We start from the raw sequence: 14,010 nt of genomic DNA on the forward strand, positions 1-14,010 counted from the left end.
AATATATGAAATGCGAGTTATGTTAAGAAAGTAATAAGTGGTTCGAGGGTTTGGGGTGTGTTTGTGAAGCGAGAGGTTGCGGGTTCTATCCCTGCTGGTGACGTTTTATTTTTAAAGCTTGTTTTGAGGTTGTTTTTCATTACCATAAATTATTATTATAATTATTATTATTATTATTATAATTATTATGATTATTATTATTATTATTATTATTATTATTATTATTATTATTATTATTATTATTATTATTATTATTATTATTATTATTATTATTATTACTATTATTAGTAGTAAAAGTATTATGATTATTATTAATATCATTAACATTATTATTATCACAAAAATTATTATTATTACTATTAACATATAACATTTTTATTTATTAGTATTATCATTATTATTAATATTAAAAGTATTTTCATTTTTATTAACATTATCATGATTTTTATCATAATTAGTATTATTTTTATATAACAAATTATTGATTTACAAAATAATGCTATCTATATATATGTATATATGTAATAAAATAATTATATGTATAAATATTAATATACAAAATAAATATATAAATAATCTTTAAAATAAAAAATATATTACTAAATTAAATAAATAATATATATAAACTGGTTTGATTATTATTACATGTTAATTATATGTTTTAATATATATGACTGATATAGGTTCGTGAATCCGAGGCCAAACCCTGCATTGTTCAATGTTGTCATGTGTATTTTTACTATAAAATACAGTATAGTGAGTTTCATTTGCCTTTTTACCCTTTATATTTTTGGGCTGAGAATACATGCGCAATTTTTATAAATGTTTTACGAAATAGACACAAGTAATTGAAACTACATTATATGGGTGAATGATCGAAGCCGAATATGCCTCTTTTGCTTGGTAACCTAAGAATTAGTAAACTGATCTACTAATTGACGCGAATCCTAAAGATAGATCTATTGGGCCTAACGAACCCCATCCAAAGTACCGGATGCTTTAGCACTTCGATGTTGTTTTTATCATGTCCGAAGGATTTTCCGGAATGATAGGGGATATTCTTATATGCATCTTGTTAATGTCGGTTACCAGGTGTTCACCATATGAATGATTATTTTTGTCTCTATGCATGGGACGTATATTTATGAGAAATGTAAATCTTGTGGTCAATTAAAATGATGAAAATGATTATTTATGTTAAACTAATGAACTCACCAACCTTTTGGTTGACACTTGAAAGCATGTTTATTCTCAGGTACGAAAGAAATCTTTCGCTGTGCATTTGCTCATTTTAGAAATATTACTTGGAGTCATTCATGGCATATTTCACAAGACGTTGCATTCGATTCGTTGAGTTCATCAAGATTATTATTAAGTCAATTATGGTTAGATATATTATGAAATGGTTTGTATACCGTCAACTTTCGTTGTAAAGAAAGATTGTCTTTTAAAATTGAATGCAATGTTTGTAAAATGTATCATATAGAGGTCATGTACCTCGCGATGTAATCAACTATTGTGAATCGTTTATAATCGATATGGACTTCGTCCGAATGGATTAGGACGGGTCTCTTTAGTTGGTATCAGTGCAGTGGTCTCAGCAAACCAGGTCTGCATTAGTGTGTCTAACTGACAAGTCGTTATGATGCATTAGTGAGTCTGGACTTTGACCTAGTAGTTGTTAGGTTATATTAATAAGTCTAGACTTGAACCTGGTATGCATGTCAAAAAGTTTTGCTTATCATTTGGTGTCGAAAATTATCTGCTTATCATTCTTAGTCTAGACACGTTTTGCTGCATTGATTGCATGAATAGTGTATAGACAAAAATTCATATCTTAGCGTATCTGCTAAATCATATCTTATCGTATCTATTACTGTAAACTTTGCCTGACATATCCCGTAAATTTCGCCGTAATCTACGAAACCTATTGCTATATATATATATATATATATATATATATATATATATATATATATATATATATATATATATATATATATATATATATATATATATATATATATATATATATATATATATATATATATATATAGTTAGAATACCATCCAATATTCAAAAATCAATCCCTTATTCAAATCGTACGAAATGGAATTCGTCAGTAGTTCAAGTCCCTCGAATTCCGAAATGGATTCTCACTCAAGCTCTGAAAGTAGTGTGACCGGAATGGATCAACAAATCAGCCATCATCTATTTTGGATAAATTAGGGATGGGTTCGTAGTCTCCTTAATCATTGTAGACAAGAAGAAGGCGATCCTTTCCATCCACCACATTGTCCTCTTGGCGAAGAACCTGAAGCACTTACCGGCAAACCTGTCCGAAACACCATCTTTTCTCTCATTTCCAGAGTATCTCGTCACGATTATATACTATACCAAATTTTAGATTTTATTTATCCGCTCATCCGAACCGACAATCATCCCGGAATAATAGAAGAAGTCAACGAGCTTCGCGATCGGATAGTGGCTTTGGAGAATATGGTACGAAGGTTATAAACACCAGCAGCAGCACCAACAGCATAAACAGTACCACCATCAGCAACATCAACAGTACCACCACCATCCAGCAACAGCAACAGCAACATCCGCATCTCACACCTTAAATTCACAATCTGTCCCACGAACATCAACATCATACGCACCATAGATACCAAGGAGTACCAACAACAATAACTGATGAAGTATTGATCCATAATTTCATTAATATTCTGCGAAGAATATGTAGTTCCTAATAGTCTTAGAGATTACTTATTCTAGTTCAAACCGAAAATCATATGAGTTTAATATCATATTAACTCATTAAATCTATGATTACATCTGAAGAAAATATATATGTATATATGTTTTCATAAAGATTTTAATTAAAAATTCTTTCGTACAAACTGTTAATGGTGAAAATATTTTAACGGGTAGGTAATACAAGAGGAATATTTAGATTTCACATTAATAAGTTACATCGTACATTCTTCGAATCTGATTCAATATTCATTTACTATCCTATTTACATTCACCGATATATGAATCTGTTCACCACAAAATAACCATTTTTATTCAATTTCTTAATTGGATTTTGACTTATCAGAATCCAACAAGTGGTATAATGAAGAAAACATTGGAAAAATAAAATTTGTTAGAAACAAACAATTTAACTATGAGAAGAATTTTGTTAAGAATCCACACTAACTGTTCCTAGCTAACTGTTCCTAGCTAACTGGTTACATTTTATTTATCAAAATTTAATTATCGAAATTTACATTCTCGCAATTTTATTTATCGTCATTTAATTTCGGTTATTTGTTTTACGCACTTTAAATATCGGGACACGTATACAAAGTTTTGACATATCATATCGACGCATGTATATATATTATTTGGAATAACCATAGACACTCTATATGCTGTAATGCTTGAGTTCGCTATACAGGGTTGATGTTGATTCTACAATAATATATATACTTTGAGTTGTAATCGAGTCTGAGACATGTATACTGGTCACGATACGTATTATTTAATTCGAATATTATATATTAAACTATATATGATATATGAATTATTGAATTACTAACTGTGGACTATCAACTGAGGACCAACATTGGACAATTAAAATGAATTAAAATATTGATTATAACATATGATACTAAACAATTCTTCAAGTTTGCCACTTGATTTCATCTTAAACCTCAATTGTATCTTGACGATTACAATCTGCTGTAACATCCCGTTTTTCTCGTACATATCAAAAGGTACATACTTAATCATTTGTACGTTTAAACTCGCTAGCTTACGCGTTGATGTATGAATATATGTATAGATATATGAAATGTCCCGTTCTTATTGATTAAAAACGTTCCATATTAATTGATTTCGTTGCGAGGTTTTGACTTCTATATGAGACGTTTTTCAAAGACTGCATTCATTTTTAAAACAAACCATAACCTTTATTTCATAAATAAAGGTTCAAAAAGCTTTACGTAGATTATCAAATAATGATAATCTAAAATATCCTGTTTACACACGACCATTACATAATGGTTTACAATACAAATATGTTACATCGAAATCAGTTTCTTGAATGCAGTTTTTACACAATATCATACAAACATGGACTCCAAATCTTGTCCTTATTTTAGTATGTAACAGCGGAAGCTCTTAGTATTCACCTGAGAATAAACATGCTTTAAACGTCAACAAAAATGTTGGTGAGTTATAGGTTTAACCTATATATATCAAATCGTAACAATAGACCACAAGATTTCATATTTCAATACACATCCCATACATAGAGATAAAAATCATTCATATGGTGAACACCTGGTAACCGACATTAACAAGATGCATATATAAGAATATCCCCATCATTCCGGGACACCCTTCGGATATGATATAAATTTCGAAGTACTAAAGCATCCGGTACTTTGGGTGGGGTTTGTTAGGCCCAATAGATCTATCTTTAGGATTCGCGTCAATTAGGGTGTCTGTTCCCTAATTCTTAGATTACCAGACTTAATAATAAGGGGCATATTCAATTTTGATAATTTAACCATAGAATGTAGTTTCACGTACTTGTGTCTATTTTGTAAATCATTTATAAAACCTGCATGTATTCTCATCCCAAAAATATTAGATTTTAAAAGTGGGACTATAACTCACTTTCACAGATTTTTACTTCGTCGGGAAGTAAGACTTGGCCACTGGTTGATTCACGAACCTATAACAATATATACATATATATCAAAGTATGTTCAAAATATATTTACAACACTTTTAATATATTTTGATGTTTTAAGTTTATTAAGTCAGCTATCCTCGTTAGTAACCTACAACTAGTTGTCCACAGTTAGATGTACAGAAATAAATCGATAAATATTATCTTGAATCAATCCATGACCCAGTGTATACGTATCTCAGTATTGATCACAACTCATACTATATATATTTTGGAATCAACCTCAACCCTGTATAGCTAACTCCAACATTCACATATAGAGTGTCTATGGTTGTTCCGAAATATATATAGATGTGTCGACATGATAGGTCGAAACATTGTATACGTGTCTATGGTATCTCAAGATTACATAATATACAATACAAGTTGATTAAGTTATGGTTGGAATAGATTTGTTACCAATTTTCACGTAGCTAAAATGAGAAAAATTATCCAATCTTGTTTTACCCATAACTTCTTCATTTTAAATCCGTTTTGAGTGAATCAAATTGCTATGGTTTAATATTGAACTCTATTTTATGAATCTAAACAGAAAAAGTATAGGTGTATAGTCGGAAAAATAAGTTACAAGTCATTTTTGTAAAGGTAGTCATTTTAGTCGAAAGAACGACGTCTAGATGACCATTTTAGAAAACATACTTCCACTTTGAGTTTAACCATAATTTTTGGATATAGTTTCATGTTCATAATAAAAATCATTTTCGCAGAATAACAACTTTTAAATCAAAGTTTATCATAGTTTTTAATTAACTAACCCAAAACAGCCCGCGGTGTTACTACGACGGCGTAAATCCGGTTTTACGGTGTTTTTCGTGTTTCCAGGTTTTAAATCATTAAGTTAGCATATCATATAGATATAGAACATGTGTTTAGTTGATTTTAAAAGTCAAGTTAGAAGGATTAACTTTTATTTGCGAACAAGTTTAGAATTAACTAAACTATGTTCTAGTGATTACAAGTTTAAACCTTCGAATAAGATAGCTTTATATGTATGAATAGAATGATGTTATGAACATCATTACTACCTCAAGTTCCTTGGATAAACCTACTGGAAATGAGAAAAATAGATCTAGCTTCAAAGGATCCTTGGATGGCTTGAAAGTTCTTGAAGCAGAATCATGACACGAAAACAATTTCAAGTAAGATTTCCACTCGAAATAAGATTGTTATAGTTATAGAAATTGAATTAAAGTTTTAATATGATTATTACCTTGTATTATAATGATAACCTACTGTAAGTAACAAAGGTTTCTTGATCTTGGATGATTATTTGGAATGGATTTAGAAAACTTGGAAGTAAACTTGCAATCTTGGAAGTATTCTTGATTTTATGAAACTAGAACTTTTGGAATTTATGAAGAACACTTGAAACTTGAAGATAGAACTTTAGAGAGATCAATTAAATGAAGAAAATTGAAGAATGAAAGTGTTTGTAGGTGTTTTTGGTCGTTGGTGTATGGATTAGATATAAAGGATATGTAATTTTGTTTTCATGTAAATAAGTCATGAATGATTACTCATATTTTTGTAATTTTATGAGATATTTCATGCTAGTTGCCAAATGATGGCTCTCACATGTGTTAGGTGACTCACATGGGCTGCTAAGAGCTGATCATTGGAGTGAATATACTAATAGTACATACATATAAAAGCTGTGTATTGTACGAGTACGAATACGGGTGCATACGAGTAGAATTGTTGATGAAACTGAACGAGGATGTAATTGTAAGCATTTTTATTCAGTAGAAGTATTTTGATAAGTGTCTTGAAGTCTTTCAAAAGTGTATGAATACATATTAAAACACTACATGTATATACATTTTAACTGAGTCGTTAAGTCATCGTTAGTCGTTACATGTAAACGTTGTTTTGAAACCTTTAGGTTAACGATCTTGTTGAATGTTGTTAACCCATTGTTTATTATAACAAATGAGATGTTAAATTGTTATATTATCATGATATTATGATATATAATATATCTTAGTATGATATATATATATATAGTTAAATGTCGTTACAACGATAATCGTTACATATATGTCTCGTTTCGAAATCATTAAGTTAGTAGTCTTATTTTTACATATGTATTTCATTGTTAATACACTTAATAATATATTTACTTATCATTTAACATAATTAACCAAGTGTATCAATATCTTAATATGATTCATATGTACCTAGTAAGACATTGTTATAACGATAATCGTTATATATATCGTTTTCGAGTTTCTTAAATTAATAGTCTCATTTTTATGTATATAACTCATTGTTAAAATACCTAATGAGATACATACTTATAATAAAATCATGTTAACTTTATATATAACCATATATATGTCATTGTATAGTTTTTACAAGTTTTAACGTTCGTGAATCACCGATCAACTTGGGTGGTCAATTGTCTATATGAAACCTATTTCAATTAATCAAGTCTTAACAAGTTTGATTGCTTAACATGTTGGAAACACTTAATCATGTCAATAACAATTTCATTTAATATATATATAAACATGGAAAAGTTCGGGTCACTACAGTACCTACCCGTTAAATAAATTTCGTCCCAAAATTTTAAGCAGTTGGAGGTGTTGACGTATTTCCTGGAAATAAATGTGGGTATTTCTTCTTCATCTAATCTTCATGCTCCCAGGTGAACTCGGGTCCTCTACGAGTATTCCATCGAACCTTAACAATCGGTATCTTTTTTTGTTTAAGTCTCTTAACCTCACGATCCATTATTTCGACGGGTTCTTCAATGAATTGAAGTTTTTCATTGATTTGGAATAGTGAGATCTTCTTTAGCAAAACATTTCTTCAAATTTGAGACGTGGAAAGTGTTATGTACAGCCGCGAGTTGTTGAGGTAGCTCCAGTTGGTAAGCTACTGGTCCGACACGATCTATAATCTTGAATGGTCCAATGTACCTTGGATTTAGTTTCCCCCGTTTACCAAATCGAACAACGCCTTTCCAAGGTGAAACCTTAAGCATGACCATTTCTCCAATTTCAAACTCTATACCTTTTCTTTTACTGTCCGCGTAGCTCTTTTGTCGACTCTGGGCAGTTTTCAATCTTTGTTGAATTTGGATGATTTTCTCGGTAGTTTCTTGTATTATATCTGGACCCGTAATCTGTCTATCCCCCACTTCACTCCAACAAATCGGAGACCTGCACTTTCTACCATAAAGTGCTTCAAACGGCGCCATCTCAATGCTTGAAAGGTAGCTGTTGTTGTAGGAAAATTCTGCTAACGGTAGATGTCGATCCCAACTGTTTCCGAAATCAATAACACAAGCTCGTAGCATGTCTTCAAGCGTTTGTATTGTCCTTTTGCTCTGCCCATCAGTTTGTGGATGATAGGCAGTACTCATGTCTAGACGAGTTCCCAATGCTTGCTGTAATGTCTGCCAGAATCTTGAAATAAATCTGCCATCCCTATCAGAGATAATAGAGATTGGTATTCCATGTCTGGAGAAGACTTCCTTCAAATACAGTCGTGCTAACTTCTCCATCTTGTCATCTTCTCTTATTGGCAGGAAGTGTGCTGACTTGGTGAGACGATCAACTATTACCCAAATAGTATCATAACCACTTGCAGTCCTTGGCAATTTAGTAATGAAATCCATGGTAATATTTTCCCATTTCCATTACGGGATTTCAGGTTGTTGTAGTAGAACTGATGGTTTCTAATGTTCAGCTTTGACCTTAGAATACGTCAAACATTCTCCTACATATTTAGCAATATCGGCTTTCATACCTGGCCACCAAAAATGTTTCTTAAGATCCTTGTACATCTTCCCCGTTCCAGGATGTATTGAGTATCTGGTTTTATGAGCTTCTCTAAGTACCATTTCTCTCATATCTCCAAATTTTGGTACCCAAATTCTTTCAGCCCTATACCGGGTTCCATCTTCCCGAATATTAAGATGCTTCTCCGATCCTTTGGGTATTTCATCCTTTAAATTTCCCTCTTTTAAAACTCCTTGTTGCGCCTCCTTTATTTGAGTAGTAAGGTTAGTGTGAATCATTATATTCATAGATTTTACTCGAATGGGTTCTCTGACCTTTCTGCTCAAGGCGTCGGCTACCACATTTGCCTTCCCCAGGTGGTAACGAATCTCAAAGTCGTAATCATTCAACAATTCAATCCACCTACGCTGCCTCATATTCAGTTGTTTCTGATTAAATATGTGTTGAAGACTTTTGTGGTCGGTATATATAATACTTTTGACCCCAAATAAGTAGTGCCTCCAAGTCTTTAATGCAAAAACAACCGCGCCTAATTCCAAATCATGCGTCGAATAATTTTGCTCGTGAATCTTCAATTGTCTAGATGCATAAGCAATCACCTTCGTCTGTTGTATTAATACACAACCGAGACCTTGCTTTGATGCGTCACAATAAATCACAAAATCATCATTCCCTTCAGGCAATGACAATATAGGTGCCGTAGTTAGCTTTTTCTTCAATAATTGAAACGCCTTCTCTTGTTCATCCTTCCATTCAAATTTCTTCCCTTTATGCGTTAATGCAGTCAAGGGTTTTGCTATTTTGGAGAAATCTTGGATGAATCTTCTGTAGTAACCAGCAAATCCTAAAAATTGGCGTATATGCTTCGGAGTTTTTGGGGTTTCCCACTTTTCAACGGTTTCGATCTTTTCCGGGTCCACCTGGATACCTTCTTTGTTCACTATGTGACCGAGGAATTGAACTTCTTCCAACCAAAATGCACACTTTGAAAACTTAGCATACAGTTTTTCTTTCCTCAATACTTCTAGCACTTTTCTCAAATGTTCTTCGTGCTCTTGATCATTCTTTGAGTAAATAAGTATGTCATCGATGAAAACAATGACAAACTTGTCAAGATATGGCCCACACACTCGGTTCATATGGTTCAAGAACACAGCGGGTGCGTTAGTCAATCCAAACGGCATAACCATAAACTCGTAATGACCATAACGCGTCCTAAAAGCAGTTTTTGGAACATCATCCTCCTTTACTCGCATTTGATGATATCCAGAACGTAAATCGATCTTCGAATAAAACGACGAGCCTTGTAGTTGATCAAATAAGTCGTCAATTCTCGGCAGTGGATAACGGTTTTTGATGGTAAGTTTGTTCAACTCTCTGTAGTCAATATACATCCTAAATGTACCATCCTTCTTCTTGACAAACAAAACAGGAGCTCCTCATGGTGATGTGCTTGGTCGAATGAAACCACGTTCTAATAGTTCTTACAGTTGGCTTTGCAGTTCTTTCATCTCGCTGGGTGCGAGTCTATAAGGAGCACGAGCTATTGGTGCAGCTCCTGGTACAAGATCTATTTGAAATTCAACAGATCGATGTGGATGTAGTCCCGGTAATTCTTTCGGAAATACATTGGAAAATTCTTTTGCGACGGGAACATCATTGATGCTCTTTTCTTCAGTTTGTACTTTCTCGACGTGTGCTAGAACAGCATAGCAACCTTTTCTTATTAGTTTTTGTGCCTTCAAATTTCTAATAAGATGTAGCTTCATGTTGCCCTTTTCTCCGTACACCATTAAGGGTTCTCCTTCTTCTCGTACAATGCGAATTGCATTTTTATAACATACGATCTCTGCTTTCACCTTCTTCAGCCAGTCCATGCCAACTATTACATCAAAACTCCCTAACTCTACTGGTATCAAATCAATCTTAAATATTTCTCTACCCAGTTTAATTTCTCGATTCCGGCATATATTATCTGCTGAAATTAATTTACCGTTTGCTAATTCGAGTAAAAATTTACTATCCAACGGTGTCAATGGACAACTTAATTTAGCACAAAAATCTCTACTCATATAGCTTCTATCCGCACCTGAATCAAATAAAACGTAAGCAGATTTATTGTCAATAAGAAACGTACTCGTAACAAGCTCCGGGTCTTCCTGTGCCTCTGCCGCATTAATATTGAAAACTCTTCCGCGGCCTTGTCCATTCGTGTTCTCCTAGTTCGAGCAATTTCTAATAATGTGGCCCGGTTTTTCACATTTATAACAAACTACATTGGCATAACTTGCTCCGACACTACTTGCTCCGCCATTACTCGTTCCGACACCATTTGTTCCTTTCGTTTTATTAACCCCTGGTCCGTAGACCTCACACTTCACCGCGCTATGACCATTTCTTTTACACTTGTTGCAAAATTTGGTGCAGAACCCCGAGTGATAATTTTCACACCTTTGGCATAGCTGCTTCTGATTATTGTTGTTGTTGCGGTTGTTATTGTTGTTGGGATGATTGTTGTAGTTGCTGTTGCTGTTGCTGTTGTTGTTGTTGTTGTTGTTGTTGTTGTTGTTGGGCCATTTGTTGTAGTTGCGATTGATGTTGCGATTGTTGGGATAATTGTTGCAATTATTATTGTAATTGCTGTTGTTGTTGTATTGGTGATTCTTATCACCGTTTTCCTCCCACTTTCTTTTGACTTACTTCACATTGGCCTCTTCAGCCGTCTGTTCTTTAATTCTTTCCTCAATCTGGTTCACTAGTTTGTGAGCCATTCTACATGCCTGTTGTATGGAGGCGGGCTGGTGTGAACTTATATCTTCTTGGATTCTTTCCGGTAATCCTTTCACAAATGCGTCGATCTTCTCTTCCTCGTCTTCGAACATTCCCGGACACAATAGGCACAATTCTGTGAATCGTCTTTCGTACGTGGTAATATCAAATCCTTGGGTTCGTAACCCTCTAAGTTTTGTCTTGAGCTTATTGACCTCGGTTCTGGGACGGTACTTCTCGTTCATCAAGTGCTTGAATGCTGACCACGGTAGTGCGTATGCATCATCTTGTCCCACTTGCTCTAGATAGGTATTCCACCATGTTAACGCAGAACCTGTGAAGGTATGCGTAGCGTACTTCACTTTGTCCTCTTCAGTACACTTACTTATGGCAAACACCGATTCGACCTTCTCGGTCCATCGTTTCAATCCGATCGGTCCTTCGGTTCCATCAAATTCCAAAGGTTTGCAGGCAGTGAATTCTTTGTAGGTGCATCCTACACGATTTCCTGTACTACTAGATCCAAGGCTATTGTTGGTATGTAGCGCAGCCTGTACTGCGGCTATGTTTGAAGCTAGAAAAGTACGGAATTCCTCTTCATTCATATTCATGGTGTGTCGAGTAGTCGGTGCCATTTCCTTCAAAATAGTCAAATGGAACAAGTTAATCATACAGAATATTAAGAGTAGTTAATAGTATTTCGTAGCATAATATGAACTCATTTATAAAAGCTTTTTCTTCATATTAGCGTTGTATAAGTTTAAATTCGGGTAGTACCTACCCGTTAAGTTCATACTTAGTAGCTAATATACAATTCAACTACTACAATTCTATATGAAAAACTGATTATAATAATATTTCGCGTTCAAACTTTTATACAATATTTTACAAACTTACAATACCGCTTATTTTACATAAAGCATGAAATATAGCACACAATAACTTTGATACAAGATAGTTGTGAAGATAATTCTAGCTAGTACACAAGTCGTTCAGCAAAGGCAATAAAGACACGTAATTCATACGTCTAGAAACAAGTCATGCATTCTGGTTTTACTATGACTACTTCCCATCCTTGGTCTTGTGGAACATAACAGTTATGGCCGTTGATAAGACAGCGTGTTGTAACGTCGTCAAAGGGACGAGGGTTACGTAATGACCAACAGTCTCGTAATAACCTAAAAACCTCATTTCTTACCCCAATTACTGACTCCGTCACTTGTGGGAACGTTTTGTTTAATAGTTGTAGCCCGATGTTCTTTTTCTCACTTTGGTGAGAAGCGAACATTACTAACCCGTAAGCATAGCATGCTTCTTTATGTTGCATGTTAGCCGCTTTTTCTAAATCATGAAGTCTTATATTCGGATACATTGAGTCAAAATAATTTCTTAACACGTTGCGTAAAATAGCATTTGGGTTCCCCGCAATATATGCATCAAAGTAAACACCTCGTAACTTATGGGTTTCCCAATGTGATATCCCCCATCTTTCAAATGAAAGTCTCTTATAAAACAAGACATTCTTGGAACGTTCTTCGAATGTCTTACAAACTGATTTCACCGTAAATAGTTGTGCCGAAGAATTATGACCGACTCTAGACAAGATTTCATCAATCATGTCTCCGGGTAGGTCTCTTAAAATATTAGGTTGTCTATCCATTTTGTGTTTTTATACTGTAAAATAGACAAGAGTTAAATTCATAAAAAAAAATACTTATTAATACAAGCAATTTTTACATATATCATAAAGCATAAGCACACTATATTACATATATTACACCATACGAATACAACTATCTTATTCCGAATTTCTCGTTTCGTCTTCTTCGGTTTTGGTTTGTTTTGCCAAGTTTCTAGGGATATATGATGTTCCCCTAATACGAGCTGTCGTTTTCCACAACGGTTTAGAAAAACCTGGTGGTTTAGAGGTTCCCGGGTCATTGTTACAACTTAAGGGCTTCGGGGGTTGACGATACATATAAAGTTCATCGGGGTTGGAATTAGATTTCTCTATTTTTATGCCCTTTCCCTTATTATTTTCTTTTGCCTTTTTAAATTCAGTTGTGGTAATTTCTATAACATCATCGGAATTCTCGTCGGAATCCGATTCATCGAAGAATTGGTAATCCTCCCAATATTTTGCTTCCTTGGCGGAAACACCATTGACCATAATTAACCTTGGTCGGTTGGTTGAGGATTTTATTTTACTTGACCATTTTATTATTTCCCCCACCGATTCTATTTCCTCCTCCGGTTCCTCCTCTTCTGGTTCTGATTCTTCTTCCGGTTCTGATTTTTCTTCCGGTTCTTCTTCGGGAACTTGTGAATCAGTCCAATATATATTCGACTCTTCGTTATTATTAGGTGAGTCAATGGGATTTGTGCTAGAGGTAGACATCTATCACACAATATCAAACATGTTAAGAGATTAATATATCACATAATATTTACATGTTAATAATATATAGTTTCCAACAAAAATGTTAAGCAATCATTTTTAAAGAAAACACGGTCAAAGTCCAGACTCACTAATGCATCCTAACAAACTCGATAAGACACACTAATGCAAATTTTCTGGTTCTCTAAGACCAACGCTCGGATACCAACTGAAATGTCCCGTTCTTATTGATTAAAAACGTTCCATATTAATTGATTTCGTTGCGAGGTTTTAACCTCTATATGAGACGTTTTTCAAAGACTGCATTCATTTTTAAAACAAACCATAACCTTTATTTCATAAATAAAGGT

This window comes from Rutidosis leptorrhynchoides, chromosome 4 (genome assembly GCF_046630445.1).
Source record: "Rutidosis leptorrhynchoides isolate AG116_Rl617_1_P2 chromosome 4, CSIRO_AGI_Rlap_v1, whole genome shotgun sequence".
Taxonomy (NCBI): domain Eukaryota; kingdom Viridiplantae; phylum Streptophyta; class Magnoliopsida; order Asterales; family Asteraceae; genus Rutidosis; species Rutidosis leptorrhynchoides.